Source organism: Pimephales promelas, chromosome 1, assembly GCF_988280905.1.
Source record: "Pimephales promelas chromosome 1, fPimPro1.hap1.1, whole genome shotgun sequence".
Lineage (NCBI taxonomy): Eukaryota > Metazoa > Chordata > Actinopteri > Cypriniformes > Leuciscidae > Pimephales > Pimephales promelas.
Genome location: NC_142769.1, coordinates 13,627,308 through 13,651,188, shown reverse-complemented (window position 1 = coordinate 13,651,188; position 23,881 = coordinate 13,627,308). Strand labels below are relative to the sequence as shown.

Genomic DNA, 23,881 nt, shown 5'->3' with positions numbered 1-23,881 from the left:
GCCATTAATTGCAACATTGGTGTACCTCAGGGATCAATTTTGGGGCCGTTGTTGTTTAGCCTGTACATAAATGATCTCCCGACTGTATGCACTGAGTCTGAGATTCAAATGTATGCAGATGACACTGTCATTTATGTACATGCGCTGGACAAACAGCAAGCAGCCTATAAGCTCATGGCAGTGATGGAAAGTGTTATGCAATGGCTTAGTGATTCCTGTCTTTATTTAAATATAAAGAAAACTGCATGTATGTACTTCACAAAGAAGTCAACAGACAATTCAGTAGCAAATATTTATATTGCAGGGGAACAACTGTCAATGGTATCTGATTTCAAATATTTAGGTATAATAATTGATTCGAATTTAACATTTAAAAAACAAATTAAAAAAGTTATAAATATAGTAAAATTTAACATGTCAAATTTCCGTCATATAAGAAATTGTCTGACTACAAAGGCAGCGACAATATATTTTAATGCTATGATGATGCCATATTTTTTGTATCGTTTGACTAGCTGGGCACAAGCCTCCAGCACAACCCTTAAACATGTGCAGTTACTGTACCATCAAGCTTCTAAGGTACTCGATAGGAAGCCTAATACCCATCATCACTGCCACTGTCTAAAAAAAACACAATCTAATGACTTGGGATAATCTTATTAAATTCACAGACTCTTGTCTTGTTTTTAAAATTTTACATGGCTTAGCTCCACCACCATTAACTGCTTTTATAAAACAAAAAACTACTGTTATTAGACATACAAGGTCTGTAACAAGAGGGGATTGTGTAATACAAATGAGAAGAACTGCCTTTGGTCAGTCAGCTTTTTCTGTGAGAGCAGCTCACACTTGGAACAGTTTACCTACATCTATTAAGGACACTGCTTCATATGGGCTGTTTAAGATTAAATTAAAATCATGGTTAAAGGACAATCAAGTGTGTACCCATATTCTGTAGTTTTAAATCATCTTAATCATGTTTTGATTTGTTGTTCTTGTTGAATGTATTTTATGAGCTTCTATGTAAATTGTTTTAATGTATGTATAAGTATTGTTGATAGTCTGAATGTATTTTATCGGTTATTACATCTGCCCAGTGACTAGTTGAAAATAGCCAAGATGGCTAAACTGGCACATTTACGCAAGCGTTTATTAATGTGCATGGTCCCTGTAACTTTAAACTGATTAAATAAATAAAATAAATGCGTCAAATAAAAACAAAACAAGTTTTGTTGTACTTCAGATAAAACTGAAAATACCTTGTTTGGTCTGTAGCTTACTTTCCTTAAATAAAGACACAATAACTTACTTCAAAAGGACAAATTATGCAAGTATTCCATGTCTTTTAAAACATGTTCGCAGCATGTAACATCCATAGCTTTGACAGTAAATATGGCTCAACCTTTTTTTGTAACAGAATTTAAGTGCAATACAGTTCCCTTTCAAGGGAACTCAAGCTGCGTTTGGAACGTGGTGGGAACGCTCTGCGTGATTGCGTCGTGAAGCATGTGTATAATCTGTCCAATGGAAGAACTAGACGTCATGGGCGATGACGTCATGACCAGGAAAACTATAAAGCACCCCAGAAAATAGACCGCATAAGCTTCTGTGCCTTCACAAGCGCTCTCTGTATGAAATTGTCCGTGTCTGATTTATTGTTGTCTGTCTGTTCACAATACATCGTGTAATGGCTAAACAAGAATACAAGCGTTGTGTTGTTCCCTGCCCTCGTTTCATCACGGGCGGGGCCACACATCAGCTCTGTGTTTTTTGTTTGGGAGTGGAGCATGCCCAGTCAGTTCTCGAGGGAGCTGACTGTGAGCATTGCGATAAGCTGTCTGTGAAGACGCTCCGCTCTCGCCGGGCGTTCTTTGAGGAGGACGGTTCGGTGCGCGCTCCCCGAGGCGCGGGTCCCGCTGCTGCCGAGGCACAGTGTCGGCGCTCGTCTTGGGGATCGCAAATGGATCTAACAGCGGGGTTTGAGACGGGCTCTGCCCTTTCTCAGCCCTTACCTGTTGGATCTAGTGCCTTATCTCAGGGAGAAGCACGCGCTGCGGTTTCTTTTCCCCGGGATGAGGCACAAAGTCTGCGACTATCCAGTTCTGAGGAATTGGATGTCGTCAGTATTGATGCAAGTGAACATGAACACATGAAACCATATCACAAGTCACTTGTAGATGAGGAGCTCATGGAGGTTTTAACTCGTGCTGTTTCTAGACTAAATATTGAGTGGCCAGAAACAGGAGAACAGGATGTTTGCAGAAATAAAAATAGTTTGTTAGACGAGAGATTTTTGCCATCCAGAGTGCAGCCTCCACGCCGGGGACTCCCGTTTTTTCCCGATCTCCACACTGAGGTGTCGAGGTCGTGGAAAAAGCCGGTGTCTTTCCGTGTCTTTAATCCCCAGACACATAATTATAGTAACGTTATGGGGATGAAGGACGCGGGTTATGTGACGATGCCTCAGGCTGAAGAGACGCTCGCGAGCTATCTCCTGAGTCATCTCTCAAAGCCCCGGCGTTACCCACCAAGCCATTAAAATCAACTTCAGCGCTGGTGGGTAAAGCGTATTCAGCGGCGGGTCAGGCTGCAGCATGCTTGCATACCATGTCTATTTTGCAAGCGTACCAAGCCGACCTGCTTAGGAATTTGGATGATTGTGAGGAAGTCAGTGCTGACGTGATTCGCGAATTACGTCGCGTGACGGATCTATCTCTCCGTGCCACCAAAGAGACGGCTAAATCTGTGGGTCGATCTACAGTATGTCAGCTTTGGTGGCTACTGAGCGCCATCTGTGGCTTAATTTAGCTGATTTAGATAGATCTGTCCTTCTGGATGCTCCACTATCACCTTCTGGTTTATTTGGTGATTCTATAAACACAGTTATTGAAAGATTTCAAGAATCTAAGAAACAAAATGCAGCATTCCAGAAGTTTCTTCCTCGCCGATCTAATATCCCTGAGACTGCTGGGCGTTCTGATCAGTCATTGGCCGACTACGAGCTCCTCGCAGTACACAGTACAGCAAAAAGAAAGCGTCGCTTCTCGGGCTCCTCCTCAGGCAAGGGGGGGGGGGGGGGGGGGCTGGCGTTCGCAGTCGAAGCCTATTAGAGACAGGCCAGATCTGAGGACTGTCATTGTCTCTAAGAAAGCTTCGGCTAAGAAGAAGTCCTGACGCCAAGGCTGTCAGGCTTCTGAGGGTGGTCCCCTCCGGGGAGAAACGGTTTCGAGGAATAGTTTCTCCTCTGCGCCCTCCGGGGGGCGAATCTCTGAGGGGAGTCGCAGCGCCGTCAGTTCGGTTGCTGCCTGCCGGTTATCCGCTTCAGGGCACCGAAGTGGCTCTTCAATTAAATCCAGAGGCCAGTCTCGAGAGACTGGTACCCTTAGTACATTTTTTGGCAGCGTGGAAACTTCTGCCAAATGTATCTCATTGCGTCCTGCAGATTATACAATCGGGTTACAGAATTCAGTTCGGTTCTCGTCCGCCCAGGTTTATAGGGGTTCTTCCCACCGTGGTGAACTCCGAGCAGGCTCTGGTCATGGAGCAGGAAGTACTGACACTTCTGCAAAAAGGAGCTATAGAGAGGGTTCCTCCTCACAGCAGAGAGTCAGGGTTTTACAGCCGCTACTTTATTGTTCCAAAAAAGGATTGGGGGTTACGTCCTATTCTAGACCTGCGTCTATTAAACCACACAGTTCAGAAACTCAAGTTCTAGATGCTTACACTCAAACAGATAGTGTCACAGATTCAGTCCGAGGACTGGTTTGTGACGATAGACTTGAAGGACGCTTATTTTCATATTTCCATCCATCCTCATCACAGGAAGTTCCTGAGGTTCGCTTTCGGGGGCTAAGCGTACCAATATCGGGTTCTTCCATTCGGCCTAGGGTTATCACCCCGCACTTTCACGAAATGCATGGATGCAGCCCTGGCTCCTCTCAGACTCCAGGGCATCCGTGTGTTAAATTACATCGACGATTGGCTGATTTTAGCTCACTCAGAGCAGATGGCAGTTCGGCATCGAGATGCTGTTCTGTCCCATTTGAAACGGCTAAGGCTGAGGCTCAACGCTAAGAAGAGTGTTCTCCTCCCATCTCAGAGGACGAACTTTCTGGGTGTGGTATGGGATTCGACAACGATGCGGGCACAGTTGTCTCCAGCACGTATTTCATCGATTCTCTCAGCCGTAAAAGGGGTGAAACTAGGCCGGTCACTCACTGTGAAACAGTTTCAAAAACTGTTGGGTCTCATGGCAGCTGCGTCCAACGTTATCACTTTTGGCCTTCTGTACATGAGACCCCTGCAGTGGTGGCTCAGGACCAAGGGGTTTTCCCCGAGGGGAAATCCGTTTCGCTTGATCAAGGTCACGCGGCGCTGCCTTCGTGCCTTGGTCATGTGGAGCAAACCTTGGTTCCTCGCCCAGGGCCCAGTGTCGGGGGCTTCTTGTCGACGCGTTTTGCTTTCGACGGATGCTTCCCTCACAGGGTGGGGGGGCGATCATGAGTGGTCGCTCGGTGAGAGGTCTTTGGCAGGACCATCAGGTTTCCTGGCACATAAACCTGAGAGGCCACCATGTGCTTGTCCGCGCAGACAATACATCGGTGGTCTCGTACATAAACCATCAGGGGGGTCTGAGGTCACGTCACCTCTGCAAATTGGCTCATCAGATCCTTCTGTGGGCCCAAGGGAAATTGCTGTCTCTCAGGGCAGTTTTTATTCCAGGGCATCTGAATCAGGGAGCAGATATCCTGTCAAGGCAGGGGCTGAGGCCCGGGGAGTGGAGACTTCACCCCGAGGTGGTGGAACTCCTGTGGGAGAAATTTGGTCGTGCTCAGGTAGACCTTTTCGCATCTTTAGATTCAACTCATTGTCCAATGTGGTTTTCCCTCACGCACCCAGCTCCTCTCGGACTGGATGCGATGGGTCAGGTTTGGCCGAGGCTGCGCCTGTACGCTTTCCCCCCGATATCTCTGATTCCGGGAGTTCTGGAGAGGGTTCGCCAGGAAGGGGTCAGTCTTTTGTTAGTAGCCCCGTACTGGCCGGCCCGAGTCTGGTTCTCGGACCTAGTGTCTCTTCTAGACGGCTCTCCATGGGAGATTCCGATCAGGAGGGACCTGCTGTCCCAAGCAGGGGGCTCAATTTATCACCCTCGCCCGGAGTTGTGGAAACTGTGGGCTTGGCCCCTGAGGGGGCCGAGCTCAAAGAGTCAGGTCTCTCCACTGAGGTCGTGGAGACCATACTCCAATCTAGAGCTCCCTCCACGAGAAGACTGTACGCTTTGAAATGGAAACTGTTCTCTACTTGGTGTGTAGAACGCAATTGTAATCCTGTTAGCTGCCCGATTGGTACAGTACTTGATTTCTTGCAAGAACGGTTTTCTGCTGGATTATCCCCATCCACTTTGAAGGTGTATGTGGCAGCTATTTCTGCCTACCACTCTCCTTTTTGTGGTTCATCTTTGGGGAGAGATCCCCTCATTGTTCGGTTTCTCCGTGGCACTTTGAGGCTTAGGCCTGCTCAGCGCATGAGAACACCGGCCTGGGATTTGGCCGTGGTACTGGAAGGCTTGGCTTTGGCTCCCTTTGAGCCCATTGAGGAGATTTCGGAAAGGTTCCTTACATTTAAGACTTTGTTTCTCATTGCTATTTCTTCTATTAAGAGGATAGGTGATTTACAAGCCCTTTCAGTTGCCCCTTCGTGCTTGGAATTTGCTCCTGGCATGGTTAAAGCTTTTCTTCACCCAAGGCCGGGTTATATTCCTAAAGTACCCACTAGTGTGTCGGGTCCTATAGTTCTGCAGGCCTTTTGTCCTCCACCTTTTCTCTCTCCTGATCAGGAAAAGCTTAATCTGCTGTGCCCTGTTCGGGCTTTGGATGCTTACGTCCACAGATCTTCCCTGTGTAAATCAGATCAATTGTTTGTCTGTTTCGGGTCAACTAAGAGAGGTTGCCCTGCCTCCAAGCAGGTTATGAGCAAGTGGGTAGTTGAGGCTATTACACTTGCTTACAGAGCGGCCGGTCAGCCTTCACCTTTAGCTGTCCGCGCCCACTCGACTAGGAGTATGGCGGCCTCTAAAGCCTTAATATCTGGGGTTTCGTTGCACGATATTTGAAGTGCGGCAGGTTGGTCCTCACCGCATACATTTGTTCGTTTTTATGACTTGGACCTAGGCTCCACTCCAGGGTCTAGGGTGCTTGTGTCTTAGTGTGCTATTCTATTTCATACAGTACAGGCATTTGTCATATGGCGTCGTGGGTATGGAGTTCCCACCGCGTTCCAAACGCAGCTTGAGTTCCCTTAAAAGGGAACGTCTCAGGTTACGTATGTAACCCTGGTTCCCTGAGAGGGAACGAGAGCTGCGTTCGCCTGCCATACTTCCTGCATGCCTGTGATCGACTTGCTTCAGGCCTTTTCAGAAGCTGATGCGGTCTATTTTCTGGGGTGCTTTATAGTTTTCCTGGTCATGACGTCATCGCCCATGACGTCTAGTTCTTCCATTGGACAGATTATACACGTGCTTCATGACGCAATCACGCAGAGCGTTCCCACTGCGTTCCAAACGCAGCTCTCGTTCCCTCTCAGGGAACCAGGGTTACATACGTAACCTGAGAAGTTTCTCAGTTTCTACACCGTACAAACTTAAAAAAACAAATAAAAAAGTGCTTAAGAATCCCACATCACTAATGAACACATTACTAATCAATGAAGCATTAAAACATGTAAAACTTGAGAAATGTGATGGAATAGCATTTAATAACTGTAAAACTGTTTAAACGTTTTAATATATGTTAACGATGTTAACTTCACAATAAATTGAGTTTACCATCAGCTTAAAGGAACATGCCAACTTTTTGCGACTTTAGCTTATTCAGCATATCCCACAGAGTTAGATAAGTCCATACATACCCTTTTCATCTCTGTGCGTACAGTAACTCTCTCTGACGCACCCACCACTAGCCTAGCTTAGCACAAAGACTGGAAGTAAATGGCTCCAGCTAGCATACTGTACTCAATAAGTGACAACATAACATCAACATTTTCCTATAAATATGTTGTGATTTGTATAGTCACAGTGTGTACAAATAACTTATTGAGTACAGTATGCTAGCTGGAGCCATTTACTTCCAGTCTTTGTGCTAAGCTAGGCTAGCGGTGGGTGCCTCAGACAGAGTTACTGTATGCACAGAGATGAAAAGGGTATGTATGGACTTATCTATTTCTGAGGGATACGCTGAATAAGATGAAGTCCTAAAAAAGTCGCTGTGTTCCTTTAAAGGGTTTTCAATTGAACAGTGATTTGTTAACCTGCAATGCATGAGAGTAAAAACTCTAAAACAGAACAAACATCCAAATGTATTTCTCTTGGCAACTTTACTTTTTCAGCTTAACACTGAGGCTGAGAACTTTGCACGTCATTTTCTTTGGTTCAATCTCCATAAATAACTTTTGTAGTGCATCAAAGGTGTGTTTCAGCTCACCTGGATAGCTCAAGTTCAGCACATAAATTAGGCCAAATAACATGGCACATGCATGTGCAACTGATGGAAACCTGTTCAGGACTTCCACACCTTCAATGACTATACCAATGTCATGTGGTGGTTGGAGAGAATCACCCTCTTCCCTGATGACGAACACAGCCATTGTGGAACCTGCAAGCTCCGTTTCAGCTTCATCCCTCTGGACAACCTGATAAAAGACGAGCTTCAAGTTAATCTGATGAAACCAGTTCCCATACCAACATAATTGCTTTTTATTACAACAATTATCTGCTGCAAAATCAGATAATGTTTATAATTGTTTTTTGTTTTTGTTTACCTGACTGGTGATGACAAGGCACTGAGCATGTTATTTCAAAATAGGAGCAACATGTTTTGTGGACTGACAATTCTACAATAGTAAAATTATTTACTTCCCACATCAAATGACGACAACTTTTTTATATACTGCATAATTTGAACATGACTAACACAAGTTTCATAATATGTTGGTGTAATATTGTTGGTGCTACATCTAGGCTTTCAGTGCCTCACTGCTGCTGCTCTGATACAGTAGATATACAGTAATAGATACATTTTGTACCAACCAGTACACAAGGTGTCAAATCAAAATTGTCCATGAGTTTACGTGGGCTAGCCGAGTAAGTGATTTAACAATTGGAATAAAACACTGCTAAGCATCTATCCTGCTACCAAGTGGCAGAAAAAGAGCAGCAGCACGTGGCAAGCAAGTTTAAAGTTTATCTGTGCGTATGTGCTTTTTCTTTATAAAAGCTTATTGATTCATGCAAAACTACTACCAGATACTCCTAATGAGTTGGTCCAGGTCTTCTCCGAAGTAGAGAATTAGACACTTCAGCAGACACTCTCTTTTAATATTGACTTCAAGGCTCTAGATGAGTACACACATACATTTTAAAATGGAAACATGGATATAATAAACATTTTTTAACATTTAAAAAAAATGAAAACACCACAAGACTAATTTGAAGACAGAGTTGCAGTAATTGTGATCACATTTAGGTCTTTACCTGAGGTCTTAAATTATTAAGGTAGCATGAAAAGACATAACTGTAATGTTTTGCAGGAACAATATAAAAGGAGCTTTATCCTGCTTTTTTAAGTCTTTCACAGTCAACTATAGGTACATATACAAATGATAAAATGTTATCTTTGGCACAACATAGTTTGCATTTGCACTGAAATATTACTTGATTTCTGGTGCTATAACTTCATGGATGTGCTGCCCATTTCAGGAAGTTTGTATCAAGCAAACTTGACATTAAACATTTTATTAATAGCCTTGCATTTTGACCCAGCGTCAAATCCTAAATTAAACCTCTTAAGCCCCACCTAGATCAAGCACATTTTCAAACATGCATGAATCAAGTTATACATTTTTTTTTTTTTTGCGTGATAGAGCTCCTTTAAGTGACACAATTGGACACATAACCCAACATATAACTTTTACGAGGGAAATAAAACCATAAGAGCCATCCATGGCTCTTAGGTAAATACAGTATAATGGCACTTAAATTTTAAAACTAATTTCAACCCGCAATTGTAATGTTCTAATTCAGAATACAAGTTACAAGGCAAACAAAGGAAGAAAGGATAGGCATACAAATGTATCTGGGTCTATCTATATGTACACAACATTCCCGAGTTACATACCAGATCAATAACTTCAAGTATCTTCTGGGTCTTCTCTCTGTTAACTCCTCCCTTCCTTCTAATGAGCTCAATCAGCTTTGCTGTGCTGCTTGTCCAAAGAAGCCAGGAATCTTGTCTGAAGTGGAACAGTTGTAATCCTGAGAAATTCAGCGTTGATCTTAAAAATATGAAATAAAATAAAATACAGAAGAATGATTACATGATTACATTTTTTTATGCATGTTATTTTGAACAAAATAGTAATATTTCATAGCAGATTTTTTATAATAGGCAAATAATATCCTCTACTTTACAGGCCATTACTTATGGTTCAAAACATTACATGCCTCATCCTCTTTGAACAATGCAGGCCATCTTTCGATCAACTCTTCAACTCCCAATTCCTTTTCCACAATTTCTTGTCTTCGCAGTGAAAAGGTTTTGGCCATTTTGTCCTTTACGAGTGGTTGGTGATGGCCGAAGGGACCGATTGCGCAGAATGGCAGCCTTGCTTCAGTCGGTCTACCCCTGAGCAATTGTGGCTACAATAATCGCCTACCATCACCGAACTGAAAGAATAATGACTACACTGTAGTGCTTTGAGAAGCTTGTGAGACTGGTTTGTAAAGCGAAATGCAAGTGTAAGGCACAATAGGCTCTATGCACAACTTACTTCCGCATTATCGGAATCGCTTCCGGTCCAGCGTCGCATCGCTTCCGGTCCAGTGCTTCATGAATTTTTTTGCGGTTTTACTCAAGATAACTTAAAAGGAGCGAGCAAAGATTAGCATATCCAATGTGCCTCACATGTGCAGATTGATATTTAAACGTTTTAATTTTTTTCTTCTTCACAGTAACGTTTAGATATGTGGTGAAATGGAGCTTTAAATATGACTCCGCCCCGGGTCTATTTACAGGGCCTTATTTAGAGTATATAAAGGGTATCCCCGAGTGGCAGGAGATTGCATCATCATTGTGTCCAATGGACGTCATGGTTGCTGGTGCTCGACAGCTCTGTGTGTGAGGTGGGTGTTTGTTTGCCATAGTATGTGTTGGTGACAAGAATGTGTGTGTTTACTGACTTTTCTGCTTAGCTGGTGTTTGATTGGAGGTACTGATTGTACCGCTCGAGAAGGTGTTCCCTATACGTCACTGCTGTAGTTCCAGTTTAGAATCGATCTCACGTAGGATACGTGGCGTGCTGTGAGTGACTGCTGCTCTACTGCTGTTGTATTGTTTCAAGTGCGGGATGGCGTTTATTTTGCATATGTGTGACGCATGATTTTTCTCTGTAGTAAATGGTATGCGAGAATGGGCTTTATGCCCAGCTGCACTACTTCCTGAACTTCAGCCAGCTCCTTGTTTCCTGTCTGCCATTATTGGCCAAATTGATTAATTCAGGTGTACCTAACCTCAGTAGTCATGGCAACAATAATCAGACACACCTGAATTAATCAATTTGGCCAATAATGGCAGACAGGAAACAAGGAGCTGGCTCAAGTTCAGGAAGTAGTGCAGCTGGGCATAAAGCCAATTGTCTGCCGGATATGTGAACGGAAGTCCCGCTGATTGGTATGTAAACCCACTCATGTCTCTATGCCCACTTTAAAGTAGCGTTGAAAGTGTGTTTTTAACTTTCGGACTAATGGACGTTTGATTGTAACACCGATAAGCCTTGACGCTGCTGTTTTGCTTTTGCTTTGTTTTGCCCTTGTAAGGGCCCGAGCACTAACAGTGCGAGGACCCTATTGAAACTGTTAGGGTTATTTAGGGCCCGAGCACTAACAGTGCGAGGACCCTATTGAAACTGTTAGGATTATTTTTTTTTTTCTTTTTTCTGCAAAGTAAGTGCCATTTTCGGGGCCTCAACATGCTCAAAAACTCACCAAATTTGGCACGCATGTCAGGACTGGTGAAAAATTTCGTATTTTGTGGGTTTCGCAGATGGGCGGGGCAAAATGGCACGCTAGCGCCACCTAGAAAATTGGAAAAAATTAGCCCCTCGTCCACGTTCAACCTACATGCACGAAATTTGGTGGGGACGTGTATCATATCAAGACGCACAAAAAAGCCTCAAGAACCCATACCCTAAACTCGACAGGAGGTCCGCCATTTTGAATTTGGCGGCCATTTTTGGACGATTTACAGACTCCGTACTTTAACGAACTCCTCCTAGGGATTTAGTCGGATCGACTTAAAATTTCTGCTGTGCCTTCTAAAGGCATTGACGATGTAAAGTTGTGCTATCTGCGCGTTTTCGTCGATGGGCGTGTCCGTGGCGTCGAAGATTCGCCATGAAACAGGAAGTTGTAGTAACTTGGCTGTAAATGCCCAGATCTGCACGAAATTTTACACATTTGACAAGAGTCACGCCCTGAACAAATCTACATGCCGACATTCACCCACAGTCATAGCGCCACCTGCTGGCAACAGGAAGTGACCTTTAACGAAGCAGCCTCCGCCGCTTGTTTGACCGACATGTACGAAATTTCTGTGGTACATCTACCATGACCAGACGCACAAAAAAGCCTCAAGAACCCATACCCTAAACTCGACAGGAAGTCCGCCATTTTGAATTCGGGGACCGATTTGGGACGATTTACACACTCCGTACTTTAACGAACTCCTCCTAGGGATTTAGTCGGATCAACTTCAAATTTCTGCTGTACCTTCTAAAGGCATTGACAATGTAAAATTGTGCTATCTGCGCGTTTTCGTCGATGGGCGTGTCCGTGGCGTCGATGATTCGCCATGAAACAGGAAGTCGTAGTAACTTGGCTGTAAATGCCCAGATCTGCACGAAATTTAACACGTTTGACAAGAGTCCCACCCTGAACAAATCTACATGCCGACATTCACCGACAGTCATAGCGCCACCTCCTGGCAACAGGAAGTGTCCTTTAACGAAGCAGCGTAGCAAATGCACATCCGCACTGGCTGAGCTGCACAAAATGCAACGCGGCCGCCTCACACCCCGACGCGCTACAGGTGCGAGGGCCCGCCCATCGCTGCTTGCAGCTTTAATTAGGGCCCGAGCACTAACAGTGCGAGGACCCTATTGAAACTGTTAGGATTATTTTTTAGGGCCCGAGCACTAACAGTGCGAGGACCCTATTGAAACTGTTAGGATTATTTTTTTTTTTCTTTTTTCTGCAAAGTAAGTGCCATTTTCGGGGCCGCAACATGCTCAAAAACTCACCAAATTTGGCACGCATGTCAGGACTGGTGAAAAATTTCGTATTTTGTGGGTTTCGCGGATGGGCGGGGCAAAATGGCTCGCTAGCGCCACCTAGAAAATTGGAAAAAATTAGCCCCTCGTCCACGTTCAACCTACATGCACGAAATTTGGTGGGGACGTGTATCATATCAAGACGCACAAAAAAGCCTCAAGAACCCATACCCTAAACTCGACAGGAGGTCCGCCATTTTGAATTTGGCGGCCATTTTTGGACGATTTACAGACTCCGTACTTTAACGAACTCCTCCTAGGGATTTAGTCGGATCGACTTAAAATTTCTGCTGTGCCTTCTAAAGGCATTGACGATGTAAAGTTGTGCTATCTGCGCGTTTTCGTCGATGGGCGTGTCCGTGGCGTCGAAGATTCGCCATGAAACAGGAAGTTGTAGTAACTTGGCTGTAAATGCCCAGATCTGCACGAAATTTTACACATTTGACAAGAGTCCCGCCCTGAACAAATCTACATGCCGACATTCACCCACAGTCATAGCGCCACCTGCTGGCAACAGGAAGTGTCCTTTAACGAAGCAGCCCCCGCCGCTTGTTTGACCGACATGTACGAAATTTCTGTGGTACTTCTACCATGACCAGACGCACAAAAAAGCCTCAAGAACCCATACCCTAAACTCGACAGGAAGTCCGCCATTTTGAATTTGGCGACCGATTTGGGACGATTTACACACTCCGTACTTTAACGAACTCCTCCTAGGGATTTAGTCGGATCAACTTAAAATTTCTGCTGTACCTTCTAAAGGCATTGACGATGTAAAGTTGTGCTATCTGCGCGTTTTCGTCGATGGGCGTGTCCGTGGCGTCGATGATTCGCAATGAAACAGGAAGTTGTAGTAACTTGGCTGGAAATGCCCAGATCCACACGAAATTTTACACATTTGACAAGAGTCCCGCCCTGAACAAATCTACATGCCGACATTCACCCACATTCATAGCGCCACCTAGTGGCAAGAGGAAGTGACTTTTAACGAAGCAGCCCCCGTCGCATGTTTGACCGACATGTACGAAATTTCTGTGGTACATCTACCATGTCCAGACGCACAGAAAAGTCTCTTGGAGCGATGCCCTAAACTCAACAGGAAGTTAGCCATTTCTAATTTTACCGCCATTTTTGGATGATTTACTCATTACGTACTTTAACTAACTCCTCCTAGGGCTTTAGTCGGATCGCCTTCAAATTTCTGCTGTGCCTTCTAAAGGCATTGACGATGAAAAGTTGTGCTATCTGCGCGTTTTCGTCGATGGGCGTGTCCGTGGCGTCGATGATTCGCCATGAAACAGGAAGTTGTAGTAACTTGGCTGTAAATGCCCAGATCTGCACGAAATTTAACACATTTGACAAGAGTCCCGCCCTGATCAAATCTACATGCCGACATTCACCCACAGTCATAGCGCCACCTGCTGGCAACAGGAAGTGGCCTTTAACGAAGCAGTGTGGCAAATGCACAGCCGCACTGGCTGAGCTGCAGAAAATGAAACGCGGCCGCCTCACACCCCGACGTGCTACAGGTGCGAGGGCCCGCCCATCGCTGCTTGCAGCTTTAATTTTTTTTTTCTTTTTTCTGCAAAGTAAGCGCCATTTTCGGGGCCTCAACATGCTCAAAAACTCACCAAATTTGGCACGCATGTCAGGACTGGTGAAAAATTTCGTATTTTGTGGGTTTCACGGATCGGCGTGGCAAAATGGCTCCCTAGCGCCACCTAGAAAATTGGAAAAAATTAGCCCCTCGTCCACGTTCAACCTACAAACACGAAATTTGGTGGGGACGTGTATCATATCAAGTCGCACAAAAAAGCATCAAGAACCCATACCCTAAACTCGACAGGAAGTCCGCCATTTTGAATTTGGCACCCATTTTGGGACGATTTACACACTCAGTACTTTAACGAACTCCTCCTAGGGATTTAGTCGGATCGACTTCATATTTCTGCTGTGCCTTCTAAAGGCATTGACGATGTAAAGTTGTGCTATCTGCGCGTTTTCGTCGATGGCCGTGTCCGTGGCATCGATGATTCGCCATGAAACAGGAAGTTGTAGTAACTTGGCTGTAAATGCCCAGATCTGCACGAAATTTTACACATTTGACAAGAGTTCCGTCCTGAACAAATCTACATGCCGACATTCACCCACAGTCATAGCGCCACCTGCTGGCAACAGGAAGTGAACTTTAACGAAGCAGCCCCCGCCGCTTGTTTGACCGATATATACGAAATTTCTGTGGTACATCTACCATGACCAGACGCACAAAAAAGCCTTCAAGAACCCATACCCTAAACTCGACAGGAAGTCCGCTATTTTGAATTTGGCGACCGATTTGGGATGATTTACACACTCCGTACTTTAACAAACTCCTTCTAGGGATTTAGTAGGATCAACTTCAAATTTCTGCTGTACCTTCTAAAGGCATTGACGATGTAAAGTTGTGCTATCTGCGCGTTTTCGTCGATGGGTGTGACCGTGGCGTCGATGATTCGCCATGAAACAGGAAGTTGTAGTAAAATTGGCTGTAAATTCTCAGATCTGCACGAAATTTTACACATTTGACAAGAGTCCCGCCCTGAACAAATCTACATGCCGATATTCACCCACAGTCATAGCGCCATCTGCTGGCAACAGGAAGTGACCTTTAATGAAGCAGCCCCCGCCGCTTGTTTGACCGACATGTACAAAATTTCTGTGGTGCATCTACCATGACCAGACGCACAAAAAAGCCTCAAGAACCCATACCCTAAACTCGACAGGAAGTCCGCCATTTTGAATTTGGCGACCGATTTGGGAAGATTTACACACTCCGTACTTTAACGAACTCCTCCTAGGGATTTAGTCGGATCAACTTCAAATTTCTGCTGTACCTTCTAAAGGCATTGACGATGTAAAGTTGTGCTATCTGCGCGTTTTCGTCGATGGGTGTGTCCGTGGCGTCGATGATTCGCCATGAAACAGGAAGTTGTAGTAACTTGGCTGTAAATGCTCAGATCTGCACTAAATTTTACACATTTGACAAGAGTCCCGCCCTGAACAAATCTACATGCCGATATTCACCCACAGTCATAGCGCCATCTGCTGGCAACAGGAAGTGACCTTTAATGAAGCAGCCCCCGCCGCTTGTTTGACCGACATGTACGAAATTTCTGTGGTCCATCTAGCATGACCAGACGCACAAAAAAGCCTCAAGAACCCATACCCTAAACTCGACAGGAAGTCCGCCATTTTGAATTTGGCCACCCATTTGGGAAGATTTACACACTCCGTACTTTAACGAACTCCTCCTAGGGATTTAGGCGGATCAACTTCAAATTTCTGCTGTACCTTCTAAAGGCATTGACGATGTAAAGTTGTGCTATCTGCGCGTTTTCGTCGATGGGTGTGTCCGTGGCGTCGATGATTCGCCATGAAACAGGAAGTTGTAGTAACTTGGCTGTAAATGCCCAGATCCGCACGAAATTTAACACGTTTGACAAGAGTCCCGCCCTGAACAAATCTACATGCCGACATTCACCCACAGTCATAGCGCCACCTCCTGGCAACAGGAAGTGACCTTTAACGAAGCAGCGTAGCAAATGCACATCCGCACTGGCTGAGCTGCAGAAAATGCAACACGGCTGCCTCAGACCCCGACGTGCTACAGGTGCGAGGGCCCGCCCATCGCTGCTTGCAGCTTTAATTAGGGCCCGAGCACTAACAGTGCGAGGACCCTATTGAAACTGTTAGGATTATTTTTTTTTTTCTTTTTTCTGCAAAGTAAGTGCCATTTTCGGGGCCTCAACATGCTCAAAAACTCACCAAATTTGGCACGCATGTCAGGACTGGTGAAAAATTTCGTATTTTGTGGGTTTCGCAGATGGGCGGGGCAAAATGGCACGCTAGCGCCACCTAGAAAATTGGAAAAAATTAGCCCCTCGTCCACGTTCAACCTACATGCACGAAATTTGGTGGGGACGTGTATCATATCAAGACGCACAAAAAAGCCTCAAGAACCCATACCCTAAACTCGACAGGAGGTCCGCCATTTTGAATTTGGCGGCCATTTTTGGACGATTTACAGACTCCGTACTTTAACGAACTCCTCCTAGGGATTTAGTCGGATCGACTTAAAATTTCTGCTGTGCCTTCTAAAGGCATTGACGATGTAAAGTTGTGCTATCTGCGCGTTTTCGTCGATGGGCGTGTCCGTGGCGTCGAAGATTCGCCATGAAACAGGAAGTTGTAGTAACTTGGCTGTAAATGCCCAGATCTGCACGAAATTTTACACATTTGACAAGAGTCCCGCCCTGAACAAATCTACATGCCGACATTCACCCACAGTCATAGCGCCACCTGCTGGCAACAGGAAGTGTCCTTTAACGAAGCAGCCCCCGCCGCTTGTTTGACCGACATGTACGAAATTTCTGTGGTACTTCTACCATGACCAGACGCACAAAAAAGCCTCAAGAACCCATACCCTAAACTCGACAGGAAGTCCGCCATTTTGAATTTGGCGACCGATTTGGGACGATTTACACACTCCGTACTTTAACGAACTCCTCCTAGGGATTTAGTCGGATCAACTTAAAATTTCTGCTGTACCTTCTAAAGGCATTGACGATGTAAAGTTGTGCTATCTGCGCGTTTTCGTCGATGGGCGTGTCCGTGGCGTCGATGATTCGCAATGAAACAGGAAGTTGTAGTAACTTGGCTGGAAATGCCCAGATCCACACGAAATTTTACACATTTGACAAGAGTCCCGCCCTGAACAAATCTACATGCCGACATTCACCCACATTCATAGCGCCACCTAGTGGCAAGAGGAAGTGACTTTTAACGAAGCAGCCCCCGTCGCATGTTTGACCGACATGTACGAAATTTCTGTGGTACATCTACCATGTCCAGACGCACAGAAAAGTCTCTTGGAGCGATGCCCTAAACTCAACAGGAAGTTAGCCATTTCTAATTTTACCGCCATTTTTGGATGATTTACTCATTACGTACTTTAACTAACTCCTCCTAGGGCTTTAGTCGGATCGCCTTCAAATTTCTGCTGTGCCTTCTAAAGGCATTGACGATGAAAAGTTGTGCTATCTGCGCGTTTTCGTCGATGGGCGTGTCCGTGGCGTCGATGATTCGCCATGAAACAGGAAGTTGTAGTAACTTGGCTGTAAATGCCCAGATCTGCACGAAATTTAACACATTTGACAAGAGTCCCGCCCTGATCAAATCTACATGCCGACATTCACCCACAGTCATAGCGCCACCTGCTGGCAACAGGAAGTGGCCTTTAACGAAGCAGTGTGGCAAATGCACAGCCGCACTGGCTGAGCTGCAGAAAATGAAACGCGGCCGCCTCACACCCCGACGTGCTACAGGTGCGAGGGCCCGCCCATCGCTGCTTGCAGCTTTAATTTTTTTTTTCTTTTTTCTGCAAAGTAAGCGCCATTTTCGGGGCCTCAACATGCTCAAAAACTCACCAAATTTGGCACGCATGTCAGGACTGGTGAAAAATTTCGTATTTTGTGGGTTTCACGGATCGGCGTGGCAAAATGGCTCCCTAGCGCCACCTAGAAAATTGGAAAAAATTAGCCCCTCGTCCACGTTCAACCTACAAACACGAAATTTGGTGGGGACGTGTATCATATCAAGTCGCACAAAAAAGCATCAAGAACCCATACCCTAAACTCGACAGGAAGTCCGCCATTTTGAATTTGGCACCCATTTTGGGACGATTTACACACTCAGTACTTTAACGAACTCCTCCTAGGGATTTAGTCGGATCGACTTCATATTTCTGCTGTGCCTTCTAAAGGCATTGACGATGTAAAGTTGTGCTATCTGCGCGTTTTCGTCGATGGCCGTGTCCGTGGCATCGATGATTCGCCATGAAACAGGAAGTTGTAGTAACTTGGCTGTAAATGCCCAGATCTGCACGAAATTTTACACATTTGACAAGAGTTCCGTCCTGAACAAATCTACATGCCGACATTCACCCACAGTCATAGCGCCACCTGCTGGCAACAGGAAGTGAACTTTAACGAAGCAGCCCCCGCCGCTTGTTTGACCGATATATACGAAATTTCTGTGGTACATCTACCATGACCAGACGCACAAAAAAGCCTTCAAGAACCCATACCCTAAACTCGACAGGAAGTCCGCTATTTTGAATTTGGCGACCGATTTGGGATGATTTACACACTCCGTACTTTAACAAACTCCTTCTAGGGATTTAGTAGGATCAACTTCAAATTTCTGCTGTACCTTCTAAAGGCATTGACGATGTAAAGTTGTGCTATCTGCGCGTTTTCGTCGATGGGTGTGACCGTGGCGTCGATGATTCGCCATGAAACAGGAAGTTGTAGTAAAATTGGCTGTAAATTCTCAGATCTGCACGAAATTTTACACATTTGACAAGAGTCCCGCCCTGAACAAATCTACATGCCGATATTCACCCACAGTCATAGCGCCATCTGCTGGCAACAGGAAGTGACCTTTAATGAAGCAGCCCCCGCCGCTTGTTTGACCGACATGTACAAAATTTCTGTGGTGCATCTACCATGACCAGACGCACAAAAAAGCCTCAAGAACCCATACCCTAAACTCGACAGGAAGTCCGCCATTTTGAATTTGGCGACCGATTTGGGAAGATTTACACACTCCGTACTTTAACGAACTCCTCCTAGGGATTTAGTCGGATCAACTTCAAATTTCTGCTGTACCTTCTAAAGGCATTGACGATGTAAAGTTGTGCTATCTGCGCGTTTTCGTCGATGGGTGTGTCCGTGGCGTCGATGATTCGCCATGAAACAGGAAGTTGTAGTAACTTGGCTGTAAATGCTCAGATCTGCACTAAATTTTACACATTTGACAAGAGTCCCGCCCTGAACAAATCTACATGCCGATATTCACCCACAGTCATAGCGCCATCTGCTGGCAACAGGAAGTGACCTTTAATGAAGCAGCCCCCGCCGCTTGTTTGACCGACATGTACGAAATTTCTGTGGTCCATCTAGCATGACCAGACGCACAAAAAAGCCTCAAGAACCCATACCCTAAACTCGACAGGAAGTCCGCCATTTTGAATTTGGCCACCCATTTGGGAAGATTTACACACTCCGTACTTTAACGAACTCCTCCTAGGGATTTAGGCGGATCAACTTCAAATTTCTGCTGTACCTTCTAAAGGCATTGACGATGTAAAGTTGTGCTATCTGCGCGTTTTCGTCGATGGGTGTGTCCGTGGCGTCGATGATTCGCCATGAAACAGGAAGTTGTAGTAACTTGGCTGTAAATGCCCAGATCCGCACGAAATTTAACACGTTTGACAAGAGTCCCGCCCTGAACAAATCTACATGCCGACATTCACCCACAGTCATAGCGCCACCTCCTGGCAACAGGAAGTGACCTTTAACGAAGCAGCGTAGCAAATGCACATCCGCACTGGCTGAGCTGCAGAAAATGCAACACGGCTGCCTCAGACCCCGACGTGCTACAGGTGCGAGGGCCCGCCCATCGCTGCTTGCAGCTTTAATTAGGGCCCGAGCACTAACAGTGCGAGGACCCTATTGAAACTGTTAGGGTTATTTTTTTTTTTTTTTTTTTTCTTTTTTCTGCAAAGTAAGTGCCATTTTCGGGGCCGCAACATGCTCAAAAACTCACCAAATTTGGCACGCATGTCAGGACTGGTGAAAAATTTTGTATTTTGTGGGTTTCGCAGATGGGCGGGGCAAAATGGCACGCTAGCGCCACCTAGAAAATTGGAAAAAATTAGCCCCTCGTCCACGTTCAACCTACATGCACGAAATTTGGTGGGGACGTGTATCATATCAAGACGCACAAAAAAGCCTCAAGAACCCATACCCTAAACTCGACAGGAGGTCCGCCATTTTGAATTTGGCGGCCATTTTTGGACGATTTACAGACTCCGTACTTTAACGAACTCCTCCTAGGGATTTAGTCGGATCGACTTAAAATTTCTGCTGTGCCTTCTAAAGGCATTGACGATGTAAAGTTGTGCTATCTGCGCGTTTTCGTCGATGGGCGTGTCCGTGGCGTCGAAGATTCGCCATGAAACAGGAAGTTGTACTAACTTGGCTGTAAATGCCCAGATCTGCACGAAATTTTACACATTTGACAAGAGTCACGCCCTGAACAAATCTACATGCCGACATTCACCCACAGTCATAGCGCCACCTACTGGCAACAGGAAGTGACCTTTAACGAAGCAGCCCCCGCCGCTTGTTTGACCGACATGTACGAAATTTCTGTGGTACATCTACCATGACCAGACGCACAAAAAAGCCTCAAGAACCCATACCCTAAACTCGACAGGAAGTCCGCCATTTTGAATTCGGCGACCGATTTGGGACGATTTACACACTCCGTACTTTAACGAACTCCTCCTAGGGATTTAGTCGGATCAACTTCAAATTTCTGCTGTACCTTCTAAAGGCATTGACGATGTAAAGTTGTGCTATCTGCGCGTTTTCGTCGATGGGCGTGTCCGTGGCGTCGATGATTCGCCATGAAACAGGAAGTTGTAGTAACTTGGCTGTAAATGCCCAGATCTACACGAAATTTTACACATTTGACAAGAGTCCCGCCCTGAACAAATCTACATGCCGACATTCACCCACATTCATAGCGCCACCTAGTGGCAAGAGGAAGTGACATTTAACGAAGCAGCCCCCGCCGCATGTTTGACCGACATGTACGAAATTTCTGTGGTACATCTACCCTGTCCAGACGCACAGAAAAGTCTCTTGGAGCGATGCCCTAAACTCAACAGGAAGTCAGCCATTTCTAATTTTACCGCCATTTTTGGATGATTTACTCATTACGTACTTTAACTAACTCCTCCTAGGGCTTTAGTCGGATCAACTTCAAATTTCTGCTGTGCCTTCTAAAGGCATTGACGATGTAAAGTTGTGCTCTCTGCGCGTTTTCATCGATGGGCGTGTCCGTGGCGTCGATGATTCGCCATGAAACAGGAAGTTGTAGTAACATGGCTGTAAATGCCCAGATCTGCACAAAACTTTACACATTTGACAAGAGTACCACCCTGAACATATCTAAATGCTGACATTCACCCACAGTCATAGCGCCACCTGCTGGCAACAGGAAGTGACCTTTAATGAAGCAGCGTAGCACATTCACAGCCACACCGGCTGAGCTCCAGAATATGCAACGCAGCGGCCTCACACCCCGACGTGCTACAGGTGCGAGGGCCCGCCCATCGCTGCTTGCAGCTTTAATTATTTTTTTTTTTCTTTTTTCTGCAAAGTAAGTGCCATTTTCGGGGCCGCAACATGCTCAAAAACTCACCAAATTTGGCACGCATGTCAGGACTGGTGAAAAATTTCGTATTTTGTGGGTTTCGCAGATGGGCGGGGCAAAATGGCACGCTAGCGCCACCTAGAAAATTGGAAAAAATTAGCCCCTCGTCCACGTTCAACCTACATGCACGAAATTTGGTGGGGACGTGTATCATGTCAAGACGCACAAAAAAGCCTCAAGAACCCATACCCTAAACTCGACAGGAGGTCCGCCATTTTGAATTTGGCGGCCATTTTTGGACGATTTACAGACTCCGTACTTTAACGAACTCCTCCTAGGGATTTAGTCAGATCGACTTAAAATTTCTGCTGTGCCTTCTAAAGGCATTGACGATGTAAAGTTGTGCTATCTGCGCGTTTTCGTCGATGGGCGTGTCCGTGGCGTCGAAGATTCGCCATGAAACAGGAAGTTGTAGTAACTTGGCTGTAAATGCCCAGATCTGCACGAAATTTTACACATTTGACAAGAGTCCCGCCCTGAACAAATCTACATGCCGACATTCACCCACAGTCATAGCGCCACCTGCTGGCAACAGGAAGTGACCTTTAACGAAGCTGCCCCCGCCGCTTGTTTGACCGACATGTACAAAATTTCTGTGGTACATCTACCATGACCAGACGCACAAAAAAGCCTCAAGAACCCATACCCTAAACTCGACAGGAAGTCCGCCATTTTGAATTCGGCGACCGATTTGGGACGATTTACACACTCCGTACTTTAACGAACTCCTCCTAGGGATTTAGTCGGATCAACTTCAAATTTCTGTTGTACCTTCTAAAGGCATTGACGATGTAAAGTTGTGCTATCTGCGCGTTTTCGTCGATGGGCGTGTCCGTGGCGTCGAAGATTCGCCATGAAACAGGAAGTTGTAGTAACTTGGCTGTAAATGCCCAGATCTGCACGAAATTTTACACATTTGACAAGAGTCCCGCCCTGATCAAATCTACATGCCGACATTCACCCACATTCATAGCGCCACCTAGTGGCAAGAAGAAGTGACATTTAACGAAGCAGCCCCCGTCGCATGTTTGACCGACATGTACGAAATTTCTGTGGTACATCTACCATGTCCAGACGCACAGAAAAGTCTCTTGGAGCGATGCCCTAAACTCAACAGGAAGTCAGCCATTTCTAATTTTACCGCCATTTTTGGATGATTTACTCACTCCGTACTTTAACGAACTCCTCCTAGGGCTTTAGTCGGATCGACGTCACATTTCTGATGTGCCTTCTAAAGGCATTGACGATGTAAAGTTGTGCTATCTGTGCGTTTTCGTCGATGGGCGTGTCCGTGGCGTCAAAGATTCGCCATGAAACAGGAAGTTGTAGTAACTTGGCTGTAAATGCCCAGATCTGCACGAAATTTAACACATTTGACAAGAGTCCCGCGTTGAACAAATCTACATGCCGACATTCACCCACAGTCATAGTGCCACCTGCTGGCAACAGGAAGTGACCTTTAACGAAGCAGCGTAGCAAATGCACAGCCGCACTGGCTGAGCTGCAGAATATGCAACGCAGCCGCCTCACACCCCGACGCGCTACAGGTGCGAGGGCCCGCCCATCGCTGCTTGCAGCTTTAATTTTATTTTATTTTATTTATTTTTTTTTTCTGCAAAGTAAGTGCCATTTTCGGGGCCGCAACATGCTCAAAAACTCACCAAATTTGGCACGCATGTCAGGACTGGTGAAAAATTTCGTATTTTGTGGGTTTCGCAGATGGGCGGGGCAAAATGGCACGCTAGCGCCACCTAGAAAATTGGAAAAAATTAGCCCCTCGTCCACGTTCAACCTACATGCACGAAATTTGGTGGGGACGTGTATCATATCAAGACGCACAAAAAAGCCTCAAGAACCCATACCCTAAACTCGACAGGAAGTCCGCCATTTTGAATTCGGCGACCGATTTGGGACGATTTACACACTCCGTACTTTAACGAACTCCTCCTAGGGATTTAGTCGGATCAACTTCAAATTTCTGCTGTACCTTCTAAAGGCATTGACGATGTAAAGTTGTGCTATCTGCGCGTTTTCGTCGATGGGCGTGTCCGTGGCGTCGATGATTCGCCATGAAACAGGAAGTTGTAGTAACTTGGCTGTAAATGCCCAGATCTACACGAAATTTTACACATTTGACAAGAGTCCCGTCCTGAACAAATCTACATGCCGACATTCACCC

At 45.6% G+C, this 23,881-nt stretch overlaps 1 protein-coding gene and 1 pseudogene across 1 annotated transcript in view; one reads left to right on the top strand and one right to left on the bottom strand.

Annotated features, from left to right (window-relative positions):
- Window positions 1-23,881, top strand: part of ptprda (protein tyrosine phosphatase receptor type Da) — a 945,911-nt gene that overhangs the window by 475,979 nt on the left and 446,051 nt on the right. The gene's annotated exons all lie outside the window — the stretch shown is intronic.
- On the bottom strand, window positions 7,372-9,830 carry LOC148998368 (uncharacterized; annotated as a pseudogene).